General features: G+C 39.9%; 2 long non-coding RNA genes across 4 annotated transcripts; both read left to right on the top strand.

The window, feature by feature from the left end:
- Positions 1-5,746: 5,746 nt before the first annotated feature.
- Positions 5,747-11,912, top strand: LOC148225129 (uncharacterized). 2 transcript variants are annotated; one of them, XR_015802775.1, is made up of 3 exons: positions 5,747-10,220; positions 10,311-10,439; positions 11,433-11,912. It is a non-coding gene; the product is annotated as an uncharacterized LOC148225129 (long non-coding RNA). The 2 variants fall into 2 exon arrangements; XR_015802774.1 differs by lacking the exon at positions 11,433-11,912 and having other exon boundaries at positions 10,311-10,467.
- A 1,320-nt stretch (positions 11,913-13,232) lies between these two features.
- LOC148225128 (uncharacterized) lies at positions 13,233-20,256 on the top strand. Of its 2 annotated transcripts, XR_015802773.1 has the most exons (4): positions 13,233-16,621; positions 18,055-18,189; positions 19,180-19,275; positions 19,370-20,256. It is a non-coding gene; the product is annotated as an uncharacterized LOC148225128 (long non-coding RNA). The 2 variants fall into 2 exon arrangements; XR_015802771.1 differs by having other exon boundaries at positions 13,233-18,189.
- Positions 20,257-20,930: the final 674 nt, after the last annotated feature.

Raw genomic sequence — 20,930 nt, 5'->3', positions numbered from 1 at the left:
CCTGTGAATTTTAAAATCTGGTTGACATAGTCTGAAGTACTGTTTAGACCTAAGTTTGTTAGGTGGGTTCTTTTAGAAATTTGGAAACAGAGATTAATTTTTAATTGGATGGTAATTTTTAATCTCTTTTGTAAATTATCTATTTTTCTGTTTTCATTCCAAATGCCAATTAAACAGAATAATAGTCCAGGTAGAAAGAAGAGAGGGGAAAACAAAAGGCAAAAGGCAAAAGACAAAAGGCAAATAATCAGCTCAGTATCACAGAACATTTATCACTGTGTTGGCAGCTTGTGAGACTTTTCATCAAAATAATCCAGTCTGTCGCTACACTCTGTCCTGTTTTTCACATGTGCAAAAATTGTCTTTCAAGGGCACTTAAGATGATGAAATTCTCTCTTCTATGCTTAAAAACTTTCTGGAATAATAGGAGATTGCAGTTAAAGAAAAAACGTTTTTTCTTTTTCATTTCCTTACTAGTATTTCATAGTTACAAAATAATTTAATAAATCATGACTGGCAATTAAATTATAACTGGCAATCATAATATTTTGTAAATACATTGCTCTTTATTTATGCTCAAAGCTAAGGAATGTATATCTTAATCACATATGATGTTATCCAACACAGAATTTTCGGGAATATTTTTAAAAGTGTGGGTGGCAGTGATGATTAATGCAAAAGACACAAACGGCCTTCTCAAAGTTATTCTCTCATAGATTTAATACTTTCATGTCCAAACACGTCCACTGATGGGAAAACAGCAATTTATGCTGGCTATACCAGAACACAGCTACACAGGTTCTGTAGACTTGTACTTGTTGCCCTAAGCCAGGAACCATGGGGGAATCACTGAGAATACAAGATGTGAAGAATGGATATGAATTTCAGTGCCTCCTGCAGAAAGCTGCATTAAAGTAGGTTAAACTGTGAAGTTATCTCCAGCACTCAGGAAGAGCATGTTGGTCACAGGTAGGGACAAAGGCACAGATGGAAAATGCAATTATTGTGCCAGTCAGCTGTAAAGTGCCAGAAAAGGACTGTTGGGTGAGCAGGCGTGGATGGTCATGTTCTTTACAGTCCCAACCCCTGTTGCCTCAGGCATGATGCCTGGGTCTGGTCACTGTATCAGGGCTTCTTCCTCAAGGAAACCGAGGTGCAGAGCAGGAAGGCTGCTGCACTCACCCACACCTGCCACTGTGGATCACACTCAGGTCCCAGACCCTACACAGCGCATAAGAAGACAAGATACTTTTATAGAACAGAGAAAATTTATTCCCTGTTGTCTTGAGACTGGAGAAGTGAAAAGTGCACTAAAGGTTTACCCATACCTATGCAAAGCATGAGTTTAATGGGAGCTGAAAGCTTTCAACATCTTCCCAGAGGCAAGTATAAAATGCTAGTTTAGAATGCTTCGCAGAATTTGCCCAAATATAAATAAATGTGACAGTAGAGGGAACTCTGCTTACCATTTAAGATGGGCTTGTGCCTAGACTAGTCAGGATGAGCCCTGACCTCTGGGCCATCCAGACCATTAACCTCCTGACCCACACTCTGACAGCTCCTACTCTCTGTGCCTACAAACTCCTGTGCTATGCAGAAGTTGAGCTTCCTCCTCAGCAGGGCAGGATGGGGGCCCACCCAGCACATCCAACTCTTGCAGTCTGAACACCTTGATGGTAGGTGAACACCTCTCACCAAGTGCCAAAGTATTTGGGCACCCTAGGTCTGTTCCCACAGGGAACAGGCATGGCTTGGCCCTATAAAGCAATAGAGGGAGAGTACCCACACAATAGAAACCCAGCAATGACTAGCACTGATTCTAGCCATGCCCACCAGCTCAGGCATCTGCCCAGCAATGAGCCAAAGATTCATCAGGACTAGTGTCAGGAGGCAGGATGAACTATAGATGTGTATATATATGAAATGGAACTGGACTTTGTCAAGGGTAAACGTCTGGGCTATGCAGTGGGTATGCAGCAGATTTACATTTTCTGTTTGTTGGGACTGGTAGTGTGCACTAAACTATATAGAAACAACTCTATTTCCCAGATCCTTTCTCACAGTTCCACCAACAATATTGCTGTTTATTATTAAAAAAAATCACAAAATTGTGAGGATAATGCACTTACTCATCTAATCTGACATGCTATCTAATAAGAAATGAATCAAATTTTACATAGTCATTAGCCTATGGCCGCGCCCATCCCAGCTTGACTAAGTCCTGATTTTGGTGGGAAATATCTTCAGGGCAGAGACTAAAGGAACAAATATTTAAATGCTGCAAACATATAAAACACATGGTAGTGAGCATCACGTGTGCTTGGCTCACTACTTAATGAGACATTACTTCAGAGACAATAGACTGAACATCATTCAGGACTTGTATGTTTAAAAAGGGCAAACAAAATCAGATATAAAGTCATAATTTTTGATTGAACAAAGCCAGAGAGAAAGCCACCTGGGATCTTTTGACAAGCATCTGGAGACACCCCTCTCACAAGTGACTACAGAACAATTTTATGGAATTAAAAATAGTTTCAGTGAAAGTTCATCTGCAGGAATCACTGCCTCTATCCACATATTTGAAATGTCCCAGCAAGGATCCATTATGAACAGTACTCTCCAGGCACAATTCTAAATTCCTGTCTTCACTGGCATTAGTACTATTTTTTTTTCCAAAAAAGATTACTACTTTCATCATATTAACCACAGATATCTCTCATGGTACAGACTAGTTTCTGTTTCACCCAAAATCTCATTGCCACTACACCTTATAACACACTGCCCAACTGTAATAGTGTATTCCTAGTATATTTGTCCTTTTGAATATTTTTGGACTGTTTTCCCTCCTAGCTTACTAGATAGACAACCAAAGAGCTGATGTAGCAGCAACCAGTCTAATAAAGGATTTTTAACACTGTCACAATAAAATATCTTAATAATAAAAAATACTTATCTCTCGAATATTGATGGTACAAAAATATTTAAGAACATATTCTGAAAATTATTTTGTTACAGAAATACATCACATATTGTTCAAGATGTAGTACTGAGCAGACTAAGTTGATTGTACCTGCTTTTTCTGAATTATATAATATAGGAACTTGAAACACTCATAACCCTGAACTTCAGAAAAATAATGTTTAACATAACTTCAAATACCAAAATCTTTTGTATTTACTCAACTCATTTACAATGATCAATAGTACAAACTTATGTTTTAGTTTAAAGCTGTTAGCCTTTAAATTCCCCCAATTTTTCAAGCTGAATAAAGGTTGAGACCAATCATTTGAAATCTGATTTCTTAACTATACCCTGGGCAGAAAACCAAATTTGTTTAACACTAATTTTATTTCAGTCCTAAGAATTTTAGTCATCAAAGTTTGCTTCAGTAATCATATTACTTTTACATCAGAACAGATGTTTCTAATTTTAAGACTGAAGTCCTCAGATTAAGCCTTTACTCCAATGAAGTCTGTATTCAGACAAAACTATAATTTATTCCTTTAAACACAAGGCAGCATACTTTGTGAGAGCTCTGAAGAAAGAATTAGAGACTGAGCTAGCATTCTACACTGAAGTTTTTCCTGCTTGTCAATGGATGACATCCAAAATCTAAACAGAAGATTCAGTGATGTTTTTAAAATAGCTGGGAAAAAAATAGGTAACAATTTGCAGGAGTGGGATTCAATTTTTACTATAAATTCTGAGAGTAACATCTTAGCATGGAAAGCCTGAAGAGTAGTTTCAACTTCTTCCTTGATTGCCACTTTAGTTTCATGGCTCACAGTTGCAGAGAAAAAAATTTAAGATTTGAATGGGGATAATATAACAGGAAATAATAAAGATGCCATTCTAGCAAGGCAGGTTCTTATTTGCAGAAGGTCAGAATAAAAACCACAAACAGTAATCTTCACCAAGTTCTCAGCCTTTCCATGAAGATGAATCACCAAGCCAACACTACATAGTTTTTAACCACTTTTGACTCTTCTTGTTTTGTAAAGTGTTCATGTCTATGGTGCACATCTAGCAAATAATTTCCACAATAAATTGCTATTGCACCAACCACAGTAATAGTTTTTCTCAATCGCAAGAATCAGTTCTTTAGGCTTATAGTTTGGCATTACAGGTAGGTTGTACACAGCTGTGTATTATATAGTAAAAGTTAATTTGGACATAGCTGGAGTTGTCTTGAATGCAGCCTGAGAAAGAATATCTGCTGGAACCCAGTGCCCCCAGTATGTTCACATAGGCATGATCACCTCAAAATATTACAAATGCAGCAAAGTCAGGTACTAGGAAACATGGGAAAAAATACAGAAAACTTTAATCTGTATTTGGGCCCTTCCTATGGAACCACTAAATGAATAATAACATAGAAATCTGACAGCATAAGTAATTTGCTCTTCCATAAAATGTTGCACACTGGAGAGTGACAAAGACTGCTTCACGCACTGAACAGCAAATTAAATGCTAACAGTGGTCTTCCAAGAGAGATTTTGTGCGTGTACCAAGTTGAAAACACTCTCTGGTAAGGATGAACTCCTGTATCAGCTAACAGTTAATTAAATGAAAGCAATTTCGCTCTTTCGATGCTGCCTTATCACGAGTTGGAGAGGGTATGATAGTTTCAGAAATTATGCTGGCCAGGATTATTTGCATAACCCATGTCTGCCTCGAAATGAGTCAATTCTCTTGAATCAAGGTTATGCTTGATTTGATTTTAACTCCACAACATACAGTTCTCTTTTTAGGTCTGTCTGTGTTTTAACTCCCACACCTGTTTTGGTATCCACCTCTCACATAACTTTCTGAGATATAAGTTTTCTGCAGTTAAATCTTTTTAGTTTTTCCATTCAGGTATGATGGGTCAATACCACAGGATATTGTTTCAAAAGATAAGAATAATTTTCTGAGATATCTTTGGGGATATATATATATATATATATATATATAGGCTTAAAGAAATCCAGCTTTTGACTTAAAGTGAAAAAGAACTAATTTCCTGAAAACTGTGATGTTCTGTTGCAGTCCTTATCTCATCATTCTTGTTCATTTCCAAGAATAGATATTAGACATCTTTTGATGTGATAATCTGTTATGTTTATAAGTCTGATATGAATCATCTTCAAGAAAACCTGTGGCACCAAACTGACTGCACCTTGTACTTGATCTGGCATACAAGTAAGTCTGCTCCATAAATCTGGATTATGTCACAGGAAATACCAAATTTACCCACTTACCCACTAGTAAAACTAAAATACTTATCTGGATTATTTGCCCTGAAGTGATTGAGGCATGACAAGTTTTAATTATGTGTTTTACCCTGGACCTGCTCCACCAAGAAAAGCTTGTAGGCAAGAAAAGGCACTTTCTGAGGAACTACATTCTTAAAAAGATTTAGTGCAAGCCAGCTAGAAATGCTTTTAGTCTCATGCAGAAGTTAAGCTTGTCACTGTGTGTTTATCAATTATCACACTTAGGGTTCAACTGATGGCTGATCAACACCTATTGCCAGGACCAAAAAGGCAGTGAAAATGCAGGAAAGCCAGTTAAAACATTAAGAAAACAGTATAGACATCAGAATAAGTGTCAAAGAAAGGTTTCACATTTTATTTGCTAGCAGCAGATGCCTTCAAAACTGGGAAGAGTCAGAAAGATTCAAAGACAGCTTTTTAATAGAACACTAGATAGCTAGAAATTGAGTTAATAAGAAGGTAGGACAGAATGAGCTGGCCAGGGACAGGGGATGTCCAGAAAAGCCAATGACCATCAGCCTGTTTACCTACAGCCAGCCTTGACGCTATTTTCCCAGACATTTCTTCCTCCCCAACCTACATTTATCCATTTTCTTCCCCTAAACATTCCATAGTAAATCTTGAATGATGCCAAAATACTCTTCCCCTGCCTCCTGTAATACATCCCATGCCCCTAGGCAGTGTCCCCCTCAGTCCAAAGAGTGTTCTGGGGAGCAGCATCATCAGTGCTGGGTGTCATCCCTGGCACATGGGGACGAAGGCACTGCAGAGACAGCCCTGGCAGAGCCCATGTCCCTTTCCCTGACTGGATTATGGGGTTCTCCTGCCTGCCATCATGTCCCCAGGCTCCTTCGTGCCTGTAGACATGTGGGTTTTATCATATGACCTGGAAAAGGAGTTATTCCATACTTGAATCCGATCATGCAATTTTGTGGCTGAGACATGAGGAGATCCTGTTAATAATTCCTAGGAACTGAGGACAAATACTCACTTCCCTAGTCTATGGCAACTACAAAGCAACTGGAATATTACAGGCAAAAAATTCACCAGTTCAGACTGAATCTTGAAAGGGGCTCTGTCATTGTGAACACAATGAGGAATCAAATATACCACAAGAGACCTGAGGCAAAAATCTCCAAGGCCATGTTCTCACACAAGAAGTCCCACAAATTAGAGCAAAAGCAGACAGCAAGATGACATGTGATGTTTGAAAAAAAATATCAGAGGCTTCATAGTTCATATCTCTGTGCCTGAGTTTGCATTACCATTCAAGTGTGCAAAACTTGGGTAAATACAAAAGGCATCTGAGTTGCTAGGTCAGGGCAATTACTTCTATAATAAAGAGCAAGATTGCAGTAGGAGATTACCAAACTACCCTTTTGCCTGAAAGCAGAAGAGATTGCATTAGTTTTAATAGAGATCTGTAGGTCACTGTTGTAAAGACCTGGAAATCTGGATTAAAACACTGAGAATCAAGAAAACCTCATTGCTCTGAAGTCTAAATAGCTCAATCACATGAGCCATTGCAGATGGTTCCCAGAATATCCCTCTGCTGCCTAGGCCACAGAGAAGGTGGTCTAGAGATAACTCTTGGCTCCGAGGCGAGCATCATATGTATCAGACATTACATGCATCAGATATTACATGCATCAGATATTACATGCATCAGATATTACATATATCAGATATTACATGCCTCCAGTCTCCCATTCTATGCCCTCAGCGTGGAAGCAAAAGCAGAAAATAGTTTTGGCTGCTTTGTCTCAGGCTATTTGTAAATGCATACGAAGGTACTGCTTGTTGGTGTCCCACGGCCCTTCCACATCTCCTTGCAGTGGCATCCACAGGTTTTTTTTCCCAGACAGCTCTGGGCTGGGCCACTCTGGTCTAGATCATAGAGATCTTGTAAGTATTTGAAATTCCCTTGCATGGAACATCCACTGCTAGTTAATAATCCTGTTCTATTGTTTGAGAGAAAAGAAGGTAGGGGGAGGAGTGCCTTCTCAGGAGGTTCTGATGCTTGGAGCCATGTGTATGATGTACCTGAGCCTTTGCTCTACAGTAACACTCAGACTGTGGAAAATGTGAGGCTACTGCAGACTGTAGTACCCCTCTTCCCCATATCCCTACCCTCCAACAGGCTCCTCAGTTGTCCAGAGAGAGTGTGACATGCCTTGGCAGCCCCACAGCCTCTGCACCCCATGGATAAGCAGGGACATTTTGCTGGGGTTGGTACATGACCAGGTATTGCTGCAGAGTGAGAGGACAGCCAAGGCATGTACCTGGGAAGAGCTGAGTCACAGAGACAGAGACTCCTTGGCTCTAAGGTGCTGCTGAATAACACAAATTGTGGCCTTAACCACCTTTCCAAATGGTCCTCAGCCCTCTTACACTATAAAGGTAACACATTTCCATTGGTTTTTGCATGCCTCCACAAATCTGTAACAGTGAAAGCAGTGGGGAAAAGCTCTCCATTACTTTAGCCAGTGAGATATAGCAGAAGGAAAATTAATATTCCTTCTATATCCTCTATTTATGTAGCAACTTTTTGCATAGATCATCCTGAGGAAGAAGAGATTCCTCCAAACGGCAATGGGGGAAAAAGGAAGGGATAAAACTGGATTTTTTTTTTTCTCCAGGAAACATGTAGTTTCAATAAAATTCCTACACAAAATATTTCAGTATCGTTAGTGTTAAGAAAAAAAGAAATCTTGTCTGTTTTCAAAGTAACCCCCATTTATGTTATTCTGGTGGGTTTTCATGTAAATTATTGTAAAATACTGTTGCTGTTGTGAATTCATTTTTCTGGCTGCTCTGGCAGATATCAGCTTGGGGCCACCAGAACTCCTGTGTTTGGAGTGCATTACTCTCCATCTTGCAAAAGGATTTTCCATTATTGTAAGGTACATTTGTGTTAAAGCTTTTCTACCCCGAGGTAGTGTCAGAATGGCATTGCCCAGAAATGCAGCCATGACACAGCAACAGTCTTGTTAAACGCTGAATAAAAGATGTTAATATGCTAGAGTGCTGCCTAGGGAAGGCAAAAGAGCTGCACCATCTTGTACCCACTCTACAGTGTACTGTCAGCAAACCCACTCCATGCTGTACTGCTCAGCTCTGCCTTCAGTGGTGCCTTTGTGTGCCCTTAAAATCTTTCAGCAGCAAGGTGTAAAAAGGTTCTGCTGGTTTAGACTCAGTATGATCTTTTCTTTCCAGTGGTCAAATGTTCCAGGAGCCTTTTCTTAGAGTATCTAAAACTATTTTCAAAAGGTAACTCACAGCACACCATTTTAGGCTCCCCTTTAGTTAAAATACTAAAAATAATTCCACTCACGAAACACACATGAAAATAATGTAATAGTAACCCAAGAAACTGTGCAAGAAACTTTCCATGCCTGTATATCTCTTTTTGAGCAGGGGAGCTGAAACCAGCTTTACAGTTTCACAGATCCCTCATATCCACAAGGAAGGGTATAAGAGTTTCCCAAGATTGTTTTCTTTCTCGATTGTTGCAAAAATGCATGTCCAGCTTTATTAATGATCAGTAATCAAATCCAAGTCACTACAGAGGGTTGTCAACTCCCTTATGCTGCAATCCAAAAGGAAAACTCCAGTCAAGTGATCTAGAGAGGCATGGATACCGTGAGCCCCTTACCAGAGGTAAGGTCTCCTGGATCTGTGAAGTGGAAGAAACAGCGGTGAATACGAGTGTGTGAAAGCCCCAGGGAGAACTGGCACTCTGCTGCTGACACACAGAACGACACTGCACCTGCCTCGGGGAGCCTCTGGCCCCAGAGAGCTGTGGTGCTGAGCTTCAGCTGCCAGAAAGCAGAAGAGACAAAGTAAATGCAAGGTTTGCTGTTTGCAAAGCCATTGATAAACACTATCTTTCTGCATAAGAGTAAATCACAGGCAATATAAAATTCTGTGCTGCCAGAGATGCATGAGGATTTTCACAGCCTCATTCAGTGACTCTTTTCCCCCTCTCCCAACTCATGGGCTGTATTACAGAAAGACAGTTTCTGTATTTACACTGTGCTTTATCCTCTTGCTGAGCATTCCTTGTTAGCCACCTTAGCTTACAAAGTACTGAATTAAACAGATCAGAGGTTTGACTGACTGTGGCTGTTCTTATGATGCCTTCTCACCCAATTTGTATCACTTGCTCAAACGACAAGGGTCACCTCTCCCTGGCCTTTGCACTTGACAGATTGTCTGCCCCTTGCTAAGTGGTATTAACTGACCTGTCGGTATAGCAGAATTTTGCACTTGCATTTTCACCGAGCAGGACACAAAAAATTAGAGCAAAGCCTTGTGAAATCAAGCTGACAGTTCCTATAAAATCCCCTCTCAGAAAGCACAATACTATTTCCTGAGCCTTAGAAACCCATGACAATGGTATTAAACTAAATATTTTAGCATTACCTCTATTTAATTTGCTTTTCACAATTTTTCTGTTACAGTAGGCATGGTGATGCATCCATTCGGTGACGAATTCCCAGCACAAGTTTAGCATGTTTCCTGTAGTTTTAAGACTACTCTGAGTGGCAAAACACATGGCCAAAAGTACCTTTTGGGAGCTGGACGGAGATGCAGAGGCCCATTTCTTTGTATTCATTCATCTAGAATGACATCTCCCTGCAGACCATCGCACTGACTGCAGCCTTACCTCGCCTGAAGCCTTGGGGGAAAGATACACAGGAACCCCTCCGACATCCAGATGGTGCATTGAGAGGCTGGAGTGAAGAGAAGCTCCGGAGTTCCCTGCCTGCGTGGATGCAGCCAGAGCCACTTCCAAAAGCTACACAAAAGAGCCTCTGTCACTGCTGGTGAGACTTCCTTTTGAAGCTCAGGAGTCATGACTGCCAGCATTTCATATCTGGCCATCTTTAGGTTTGGAGCAATGAAGAATGGGAAAGAAGAAAAAGATGATGGGAAAGGAGTGAGCAGGGGAGAAAAAAGGTAGGATCAGCTCAGAAGAGCTCTGGCTAAGAGCCTGTCACAGTAACATGCATTTTGCATTACCTCATGTATAATATTTTTTCCTTTCAGGCTTTCTTATCAACATGGAGATTTCCAGTTTATTTTTTCCCTTTTCAGCAGAAAGTGGGCAATTTCTCTCAGGGAACAAGATATGTCGTGATTCACTATTAAGAAGCACAAAACTTCCTCAATGTAAAGGTACATTGTAAAACATATTAAGTCTAAACCAAGAGCATGCAGTTTCATTTTATAGCATGTATGCATTGCTGCTTTCTGTAGGAGGTTACAGGGAATTCTTTACACAAATAAGTTCCAGTTACCTGCAAATAAACTGATTATGTTTGACTATGAATATTGCCAGGTTTAAAAAAACTCTAATTAATTTCTTAGCTCCTATTGTGGTATGGTTAGAAAATATTTTTACCTTTCTATGTCTTGCTTTTTTCCACTTACAAACTATACACTTTTCTTGTTGAAAACAGTAAAAAATGCTGTAACTGATTCTTGTACAGTAGTTAGCATTTGTTCTTTAAAGATGGAAAACATTCTAGAAGTTAAAGTTCCAATGTTAACAAATCAGTTCCCTTAAAAAGTTTTTCTTCACAACTTTCAACTTCATTTTTCCATCATATAGAGAGTTTTTCATGTCTCTGATCAATTTTTCTTCTGGGTATTTTTATTATTTTACTTTATTCGATTAAATGCCTTTTACTGTGACTGCAGTGGCACAAAATGGCTCAAAAATAAATTAAGCTTTCATTTTCAGGTATTTGAATACAAAAAATAATCAACAATGCGTTTTTTTTATTTTTATTATTTATTCTGTTATTTTTCTCCTCCTCTCTTTAAAGTATATGACCTAGTTCTTTTGAGCAAAGAATCTTAATATTGTATTTCAGAGGGAAAGTAAGTGCTAAGTGATCGGTTTTAAAGGAATTAAAGAAAATACTCTCCGTATCTAAAATAGGGATGGGGCGTGATTCACCCAGGCCAAAGCAGGAATGGTAGAGAAAAAAATAAACCTCAAGAATTTGTGATTCTGTTACAAGTTTTAAAACTTTTAATCTTGCTTTTTGGAAAGCATCAAACTGTCACTTTCTTCTGCGTATGCTTCCCAATGCTTTCAACACTTGCATTTTTGTCATAAACTCATAAGAATTCAAGATCTTATTCATTACTTTACTATTGCAGGCTCTCTTATGAAGAGCTGGGCACAGGGACTGCCTGGCCATAGAATATGATCTGCATGCAACTCAAAGGTGATGATGTATGACCAGCCACAAACCCTGCTGGGGTGCTGCTGTGCATAGATACCCATGCAGAGCCCATGCAGGGCTCAGCTGCCCTCCAGCTCATCCACACCCTGCTGCAGGCATCCCAGGAGGCCTCTGACACACTCCCCTGGCTATGAACCACCTTTCTGGGGGCTGCTGGTCCACTCCATCCTCCAAATAGCTGATGCTGGTCTGGCTGTGGAAAAAAAAGGGGTGTGAGGAGAGGAACAGTAAGGAAGGTTGGCTATTCCTTGATTAGTGCTTTCATTTCACTCTAATATATGAACACTTCAAAACAAAGGAAAAAAAGAAAAGAGAAAAATATTTCAGCAATTTCCTCTTTCTCCTACAGTTCAACACAGGAAAGTGAAATAAAACCATCTAGTGATTAATTTAATGGCTGAAGATACAGGGATTTTTATTTTACACACTTAAGTAGGTAACTACGAATGCTGACATTTTTCTTTAAGGTCTAAAATCTGCCCTCAAATTGTTAGGAGGAGCTGGGTGAAAGTCTGTGTTGTGGGAGAGACATAGGAGACTGAACTACCACCCCTCTTAGCCTCAGGGAAAAAAAAACATAAAATATTTAAAGCCTATGAATATAATTTATTTGTGACTTGCCTACAACTATTGTGCTCACTGATTTCACTTAATGTGTGCTGGCAGAGTACGTCAGCCTGGCAGAAGTGCTGCTGCATTACAGTGCACTGACTCCATTAAAACACTGCACAGCAGCTAAACTGGGGCAGCCCAGCCCTCCTGAAATCCTCAGCTGGCCCCCATGACCCAGGAGAGAAGTCATCCCCAGCAGAGGCAGAGCGCAGGCAGGCAGGCTCCACTGCACACCTGCAGGAGGCTCCATTTGTTGAAAAGAAGCCCCAGCAATTCCTCCTGCAGGGGGGCTGGCTCTTACCCTCCTGGGGATATTGTGCCCCTGGGAACAGCATCTCTAGCCCTGAGCAGAGCCCCTCTGGTTCACTTCGGTGTGCTCACATGAACATAACTTCTTGGTTGCATTAGAATGATCAGACAAGTGAACAAGCAAAACACAGCAGCCATTGAAAGAAAACTTGACAGGGTTCAAACACATCCACTGCCTCCGCCACAATTCTCTTGATGAGGACAGAGAGCCATGACTGAAATCCACCTCATCAGCACCAAGTCAAATATTTGCCATCTTCCCACGTAGATCCCACCTGGCATCCGATCTGGCGCCAGCCAGACTTGTGGATATCAGCTGATGAGACATCATAAAAACCCAGAAGCAGCAATTATCTCATATGCAAACAGGTACTTATTAACATCTCCCTATTGTGTCCCACATAGTGTAAAATGTCCTGTATTCTTTCTGAAATAAGTACACACAGGCACTGAGAGCTTTTATTATAATTATCATTACTGTTAATAGCTAGGAACATTAGGGCACTTACCACCAGCCAATTGCATCCCACTCAGGAACCTCTTCTGGGAACACAAGGTGAGTGGCTTATCCCTCCTCTTCCTCTGGGACTACTCTTCTTTCTCATGACTATTCAAAATTCACATCATCACTTCAAGGTTCTATTTTTTTTTATTTTTTTTCATTTTTACAAGAATATTCTTTTTTTTTTTTTTTTTTTTTTTTTTTTTTGCCTGGTCCCCCGTGGTATACTTCCCAGACTCTGTTACTCTGAGTGGTCAGACAAAAATTTCACCAGGACAGTTATAGGTCCCAGTTTCTGATGAAAGTTTGAGAGGCAAAGAAAATTAATTTCCCTTAAACAGCCCAGGACCTTTCTCTTGGACTCATAACATTCATAAATACTCATAAAATTCATAAAAGCAGTATTGTTTTCTCACGTCTATTCTGTATCGAAACACAACCTAGCTTTTATATAGTCATTTCAGTCATAGCACTTTACATTTCAGGAATTACTAAACCTTTTTCGAGGTGGGAGGCTCAGTGCAGAAAAGCCAAGTGCCATGCCTAGGATAGCCAAGCAGCGAAACCCAGGTCCAGAGCCCACAGGAACTTTCCTCTGCAGCACAGCCAGAGCTGCAACAGGGTCCCACTCCTGAAGGGCTCCCTTAGGATCTTCCACAGAATAAATAAATAAATACAATTTCCCACTAACACTCCAGGCATTTCCTGCTATTAAGCTGTTCTTTGGTTAGCGTAGCAATGTCAAGAGATCAGTTTTAAAAATTTTGGCACCTAGAGCCACAATTAGGCTCAAAAAGATGTTGCCCAGATTGTCAGAGGGAAATAACACAGCTTGCTTTCTCTTGGCTTGCCCAACTGCTTAGATAAAAGTTACATCCCTAGCAGATGTCACCCAAGTCAGAAAAGGTTGTTCATTACTATAAATTCACATTATTCCTAGCATATGGGATTAAGAGCTGTAATAAAGAGCTTTGAGTCTTACTGAGAGAAGCATATTTTTTCGTCTGATCTGAGCAACAGATGACTTCTTTGGACCTCTCTCTTTTTCATCCAAGCACCTAATTGTCTTGGGAAAAATGACCTTTTATCAACTTAAACAGAACAACTGCTGTCCAGAACATACCAATAAAACAGAATTTATATGAGGAGCTGTGGTTTTATTGGCTATTCGTTTAAGCTGTTTGTCCTATTTTAGAAGAATATAATTTTTACTGGGTTTTTTCCCCTTGTTGAAATGACTATTAACTCCATTGTCATAAATAAGGAGCTGCATTGTTTAATGTGGCCATTAAAAAGGAGGTTTATAGATCACATGACCACAAGGGTTCACTTGGGTCTCATAGTAATTAGTAGAAATGGATGTACAGCAGCAGTTCACAACATGCTCTCGTTTGACCTTTTTGCCCTACAATTTCGACCACTTTGAGATTGTTTTATGTAACTTCTCTAAAAACCGACCTTCATTGCCCTCTGCTGGCTGCACCATTTTCTCATCTCGCAGCTTCTCGCGCCGTGCAGAAGACAGGATGTGCCGTGGTTTAACCCCAGCCAGTAACTGAGTTCCACGCAGCCACTCACTCACCCTCTCCCACTCGCTAGGATGGGCGGGAGAATTAAAAACAAGTGAAAACTAGGCGGTTGAGATAAGCCCAGTTTAATGATTGAAACAAAGATAGCACAATAATAAAAACAACATTAAAACTAATAATGCTGATAATGATAATGATAATGATAATGATAATGATAATGATAATGATAACGATAATGATAATGCAAGAGAGGGAGAGAAATAAAACCCAAGAACCACAAGCTCTGCGCAAAACAATTGCTCACCACCCATTGACCAACGCACAGCCTGTCCCTGAGCAGCGACTGGCTCATTGCAGCCAACATCTCCCCGTTTATGTACTGGGCATAAAATTCCATGGCATGGATATCCCTTTGGCCAGTTCAAGCCAGCAGTCATGGCTATGCTTCTTCTCAACTCCTTGTACACCTGCTCACTGGCAGAGCATGGGAAACTTCAAAGTCCTTGGCTGAGGGCAAGCACCATATAGCAACCACTATAACAGTAACATGTTATCAACGTTTTTCTCATACCAAACCCAAAAACACAGCAATGTGCCATCTACTAAGAAGAAAATTAACTCAGTCCGAGCTGAAGTCAGGACAGATATAGTTGAACAAGTTACAGGACACCTGAAGAAGGCTATTAGATGTAGGGGCTGTCTCAGGGACTGCCAGCAACAACGCTATGGTCTAGCTTTGCTGTCCACTGCAGCCACAGTACTGAGCTTAATGCACAGTTACCTATAGATATTTTACAGTGAGCACACTACCACTTAGGGCAGAGATATTTTCTCTGGAACAACCAGTAAATTTTTTTAATAACAAAATGAGGTTGTTTAAAAAATCATGTTACTTCAAACCTGTACAATAGAGCCTTCTCTGATAATCCAGCAAAAAGGCAATCACTGTACCTCACCAGTAAATCTGAAAAACCTTTCTTAATGCCTGCATTTAAAACAACTTTATTTCAGAATCAGTGTAAAAATAGTCCATTTCTGCAGTACCATAATGTGCCTGTTGATGTGTCAGAGGAACTGGTCAGGAAACACTGCAGAATGCTAGCCAGCCCTAGGTTACTGAGAGGTATTTTGTCTCATGTCAACACGAAATGGTATTTGTTGGTAAGAAGGTGATTTATGTAAAAGGTAGCTATGGGGAAATCCAGCCTCTTACACATGCATTTTCATGAATCCAGGGAATTCGATAATTGGGCGCTTGGTTGACAAAGAGAGCTGAGGGGCCAGAGTTGCAATTAGCATTGAGGCAGAGCTTGCCTCTGCCTTAGCAATAGAGAGCATTATGAGCACCAGAGCAGTAGGTATCTTTGCTTCCTTTGTGGTTGAGCAAGTACATCTTTGTTGTGCTTCCTCTCATGAGCAGCAAATTCACTAAACATTGAATAAATTATTCCTTCATACCATCTCCATGTGCTTAGCAGGTGGTGATATCACATTCTCTAGGAAGCTGGCTTTGGAAGAGTGGTGAAAATCACCATTCTCACAGAGATAATGCAGCTCATGACTCTCTGGCTCTTTTATTTTTTTCAGCTATATCCTTTTCCTTGAGGATAGTTCTAAGATTTTATCTTGGATAAAAGATAATGAAAAATAAAAGATGGCATATCTGGTAGAGCACCATGTACGCATTTTTCTTGAAGCAGGATGATTTTATATTACAGAAGTTGAACTTTACAGGTTTCTTGTGTAGGAAGAAGATTTTAAATTAGAAAAATAGGACATTCTGGGTGCCTTGGATTTTCAGCAATTAAAAGAATATCACAGTGTAGTAGACACAGCCAACTCTATAGGGGAGTTGTATTTTTTATATGAGAAAGAAAGGATTACATTAAATGATAACAATAATAAGGAAAGAAAGAGGGGACAGAAAAGAAAGTTATATGAGTCATGTATTGGAATGGAGAAGTGGGTATTTCTCTTGTTCTTCCTGAGTTCCCCTTCAGAATTAACTGTGACAGTACCCTGTATTTTTCTTTGAAATTGTTTGAAGACACACTAGACTGCACCATTTTCTTATGGCTCATCAGTGGATTTTACCAATGCTGTCTATAAATTTCAAGCTGGAAACTCTTGAGACTCTTCTGGGTCTGCCAGGTAAGATAAGATTTTCACACAAAATCTCCGAACTCCTTGTGCACAATAAAGTAAGAAAAGTCCCTCTGTATAGCTGTCATAGGGTCTTTTAATGCCACATACACCATTTCCTTTAAAGGAAAGAGAGAGGCGGAGATTGTTCTTCTATTAAATTCGCTTTTCAGTAAAAAAATTATACAGCTCCCTGGTTTCTGTCCCTTATTTGTCATCATTGAGACTCAGACCATTCTCAACCCATTAGTGCGTATTATGCCATAAGACAAAAGACAAGCAATAGATGAGACAGAAATGATAGTTTACAGAGGAGGTGCTCGCCTGCAAGGACCTTCGAGGCTTCCCAAAGTCTTTTCTGAAGACCTTGTGAATAGATTCCTGGAGAATAATGAAAATCTCTGTTGGCTTCCCAGCATGTCTCCAGTCAATGAGCTACAAAATGAAGTCATGAGGTTAAACCTTCATTCATCTGATTCCCTGTGGTCTAATCTGACTGTTAAATCTACATATCTTGAAGGAGAAAACAGCTGTGTGCAGTCCTGTGAGCTGCACGTACCTAGAAATGTGAAATATTCTCTGCTGGAGTTCAACAGACTCCTAGGTTTATCTGTCTGAGGATGAGTCAGAAGTGAACAGCACAGTGTGGGTAGAAGAAGCCTCCTCAAAATGAGGTAACACTGAAAGTGGCTACAGTCAAATTCTTCAGTAACACAATGGTTTCCCACCTGTGACTCATCTGTCTGTCTTACCCTAACCATGTATCTGCTTCACAGAGCCCCAAAAGGGAACACGTCCCATCACCCACCTCCTGGGTTTGAAAATAAACAGGTAGCATGACCTAATGCTTCACACACAGGACAACTTAACCTTAAGAAATTATATCCTTGAAATTATGTGCTCCTGAAGATTGTTATGAAAGGCGTGTTAGAAACAGCTAAACAACTCTCCTGTTATCTGACATTTTGTCTTTACATATTCAGGATTCTGAACACTGAATGGGGTTAAATGCCAAAATTGAAGTAAGATGCATTAGGGATTTTTTTTAAGAAAACTGAAACATCTTGAAGAGTTGAAAGAAAAGCATTTATACTCCCAGGAGATGAGACAGAGAGACCATAAATTCTTCCCTGTCATTAGAACAGAACATTAGAATATCTGTCCTGTTCAAGAAAACCCACAGAAATGGGAAATGTCATTTATGAATAATTATCCCTTATTCTTGGCTCTTACTCACATTACCAAGCCATCTGCAAAAATGACCCCACCCCCATAAGAGCAAAGGGAAAAGAAAATTTATTTTTGACAAGATGACAAAATGTCAGGAGGGGTCCTCAGCAGGATCCCAGGAAACTGATTAAAAAGAGACAGACTTCTTTTTAAAATGCTATGAAATCTGATTTTCTAGTGGTATCCTATGGCTTTTTCTTATTCCCCATTAGTCTGGAATGGAAACTGTTCAAAGGATCTTGCCGTGAATACGCTTCCTATAGAATAATGAAAATCTCTGCTTCCATCTTGAAAGCAACAGGAGCCTGCTATACATTAAATCAACAGACAACGAATGAAGTTTCCATGTGAGTTCTGGAAAGGGGAAATGTAAACTCATACTCATCTCTCCCTTGTCCCCTTTAATGTCATGCATACATTCATGAAAGAAATGTAGAAAAAACTGAGTGGAGGATAACAAGTCTGAGGAAAAGTGTCTGAGAGTTCTGGCTTCTCTTTAACAAACACCAATTTAACAACATATCATTAGCTCATAGGAGACCCCATCCAAATCAGTGAAATCAGTGGGAAAGCTCCCAGTTGGCTTCAGCAGGTCTGAGTCAACAAAAGTGCAATTACAAATGCTTTTATTTCTTTATTCAGTGAAATCACTTTTAAAATAAAAAATTGCTTTTTAATGAAAAATTGCTTTTTACAGCAGTGAAATTGTATTGGGACTCCTTGTTTTCATTTATGTGCTTTTCTTTTTTGGTGGAGCAGGCTAGAAATAAATAGATTTCATCTTACCCATCCCCCAAACTTTTTAATTTCACTTCTTTATATTTTACTGGAAAACAAAGACAAAAAATGACATGAAATAGAGGTGGGTTCAGAAAAGTAATACAGTGATCAAATCTGAGAGCTGGCCCACCTGGAAAGCTGGATGCCTACCAGAAGTAGGGGACAAACAACCCCAGAGGAAGCAGGCTTAGCCAGTTCTCTTACTTTTCTCATTGTCCCAGCAAGTAACTTCTCTCTCCATTGCTTTTTTTGATGTTGTACACGAGTTGATTACAGAAGTGCAGAAATCATACTACATGGAGTCTAAAAAAAATCAGAGAGACTTAAAATATGTTGACAGGATTGCTAGATCTTAAACAAATATTATATTTGAGCAGAAGGAGGAAGCATCAGCTGTTCCTTGGTCAGCTACACATATGCGAAGACCACACATGGTCACCCAGGACAGCCTGAAGAATTCCCCTTCATCATTCTTCCCTTGTCTGTGCATTCAATTTTGTGAAAAACATTGAAATACTGGAGGATTACCTTGCTAAGCTTCTCATTTTCTTCTTCAGTGGAAGGCACCATACACACAAACTGACCCATCTTCAACAAGAGAAACACACCTGCAGCAATGTTAAGCTCCTGGTTTCCTGAATGAGTTCAAACAGGTACAGTGGTGACAATTATCTGTGTGCATTTAGACATGCTCTTATTTAGAAGGAGAGGATTACCAATTAGATTTATTTGGTGTCCACACTGCAGACCATGGAGCACCCAATTCCAAAGTCGGAGAATATTTTCTGAAGGAACAGCAGTCTGTGGACAGGCCGCACAAAAGTTGATTTGAATGAAGGACTGCAACCCACAGAAAGCACCAGTGCTGGAGCAATGACAAAGTTGTAAGGTGTAAGAAGCAGCAGAAAGGAGAGCAGCAGAGAAGAACTCTTCTGGACTGTCCACAAATTCCCATCACCCACCCTCCTGGCACTGCTTGGGGTGAAGAGGAGGTATAGGAGGTAGAAACGAAGGAGTGAAGGAGCCTGGGGAAAAATGGGCAAGTAGTGGGGGGGGATATTGTTTTATTTTTTGGTTTTGCTTTTCATTATATAAATATATTCTCACTGGAAAGAAATTAATTTTTTCCAAGTAAGGTCAATTTTGCCTGGGATGTTAGCTGGATGTTAGCTGGAAGTGATATACCCATCTTTATCTCAACTAACAAGTTTTCAAATTCAAATTTTCTCCCCCTGTACTGTTGAGAAGAGGAAGTGAGTGAGCAGCAGTGAGTGGGAGGGTGTCTGGCTCCTGGCCATGGTCAACCCACCACAATTGAACATTTTTCTGTTGATACTGGCTATCAGTTGCACTGCACAGCTGTCTCAAAGCTCCAGCTTAAACATGAGTTCCTTTACTCAAGATGTTTCATACACAAATCTCTTCTCAGTCTCCGCCAGCCACAAAATGTCAATAAGATGTAAGCTAAAACACTAAGAAGCCATCTCAAAAAATGCATTCATGTCATTGGTTTTCACTTCTTTCCTTTCAACCCTTATGAAGTGTTGCATGTATTTCACTATCTGGCCATTCCCTAAAGAACACCCTTCAGCCTTGTGTTTAGCACTGTTAAAATCTGGAGTAATAATGTCTTTCTTTTTTTTTTCCTCCCCTCCAAATGTGCTTTAATTAACAAAGTCTTCAAGCCTGGAGAAGAGATTTACTGCCTGTCAGCACATGAATTCATGTTATGTGGGTCCATAACACTTTCTCTGTTATTTCATAGCCATAATTTACTACATTCAAGCATCCTATTTGTTTTGCTAACTACTGATGCATATTGGCCAAACATATTTGCTGAGATGACAGGGTCCATGAACAGAGCGGAGAATTGGGAAGCTCTGGTGATCTGCAGCTCCTGAAGACATTATACCCGGAGAAATCAGGACAGGCAGATCCTCAACATTTTTATCACACTCAAAATTTCTCTCTTCTGAGTTGCTTTTATAAATCCACTTAACTGAGTAGTTTTCACTGCAAGAGCTAAGACAGGAGTTAAAGCCTCACACCTTGACCACAGTAAACCAAGTTAGACTCGGCTACCTGGCAATCACTTTGGAAGGTCAGAGGTGACTGTACTTAATGCCAGCTGCACTGGCCTCTTATGAAGTTATGACCTGCATAAATTAGTCTGTTCCTGCTGCACATAGGATTATGTGGACAAGGTGTACACAGAAGCTCAAAGAACTCTCTGTCAGAAGACAAAACTACCTCTACCCTGTGTTATTATACATCATAAACAAATTATACAGTGGCATTCTTCCTTTTA

Source organism: Sturnus vulgaris, chromosome 1 (assembly GCF_052056855.1).
Source record: "Sturnus vulgaris isolate bStuVul1 chromosome 1, bStuVul1.hap1, whole genome shotgun sequence".
Lineage (NCBI taxonomy): Eukaryota > Metazoa > Chordata > Aves > Passeriformes > Sturnidae > Sturnus > Sturnus vulgaris.
The sequence above is the reverse complement of the archived record's forward strand: the minus strand, read 5'-3'. Positions and strand labels throughout refer to the sequence as shown.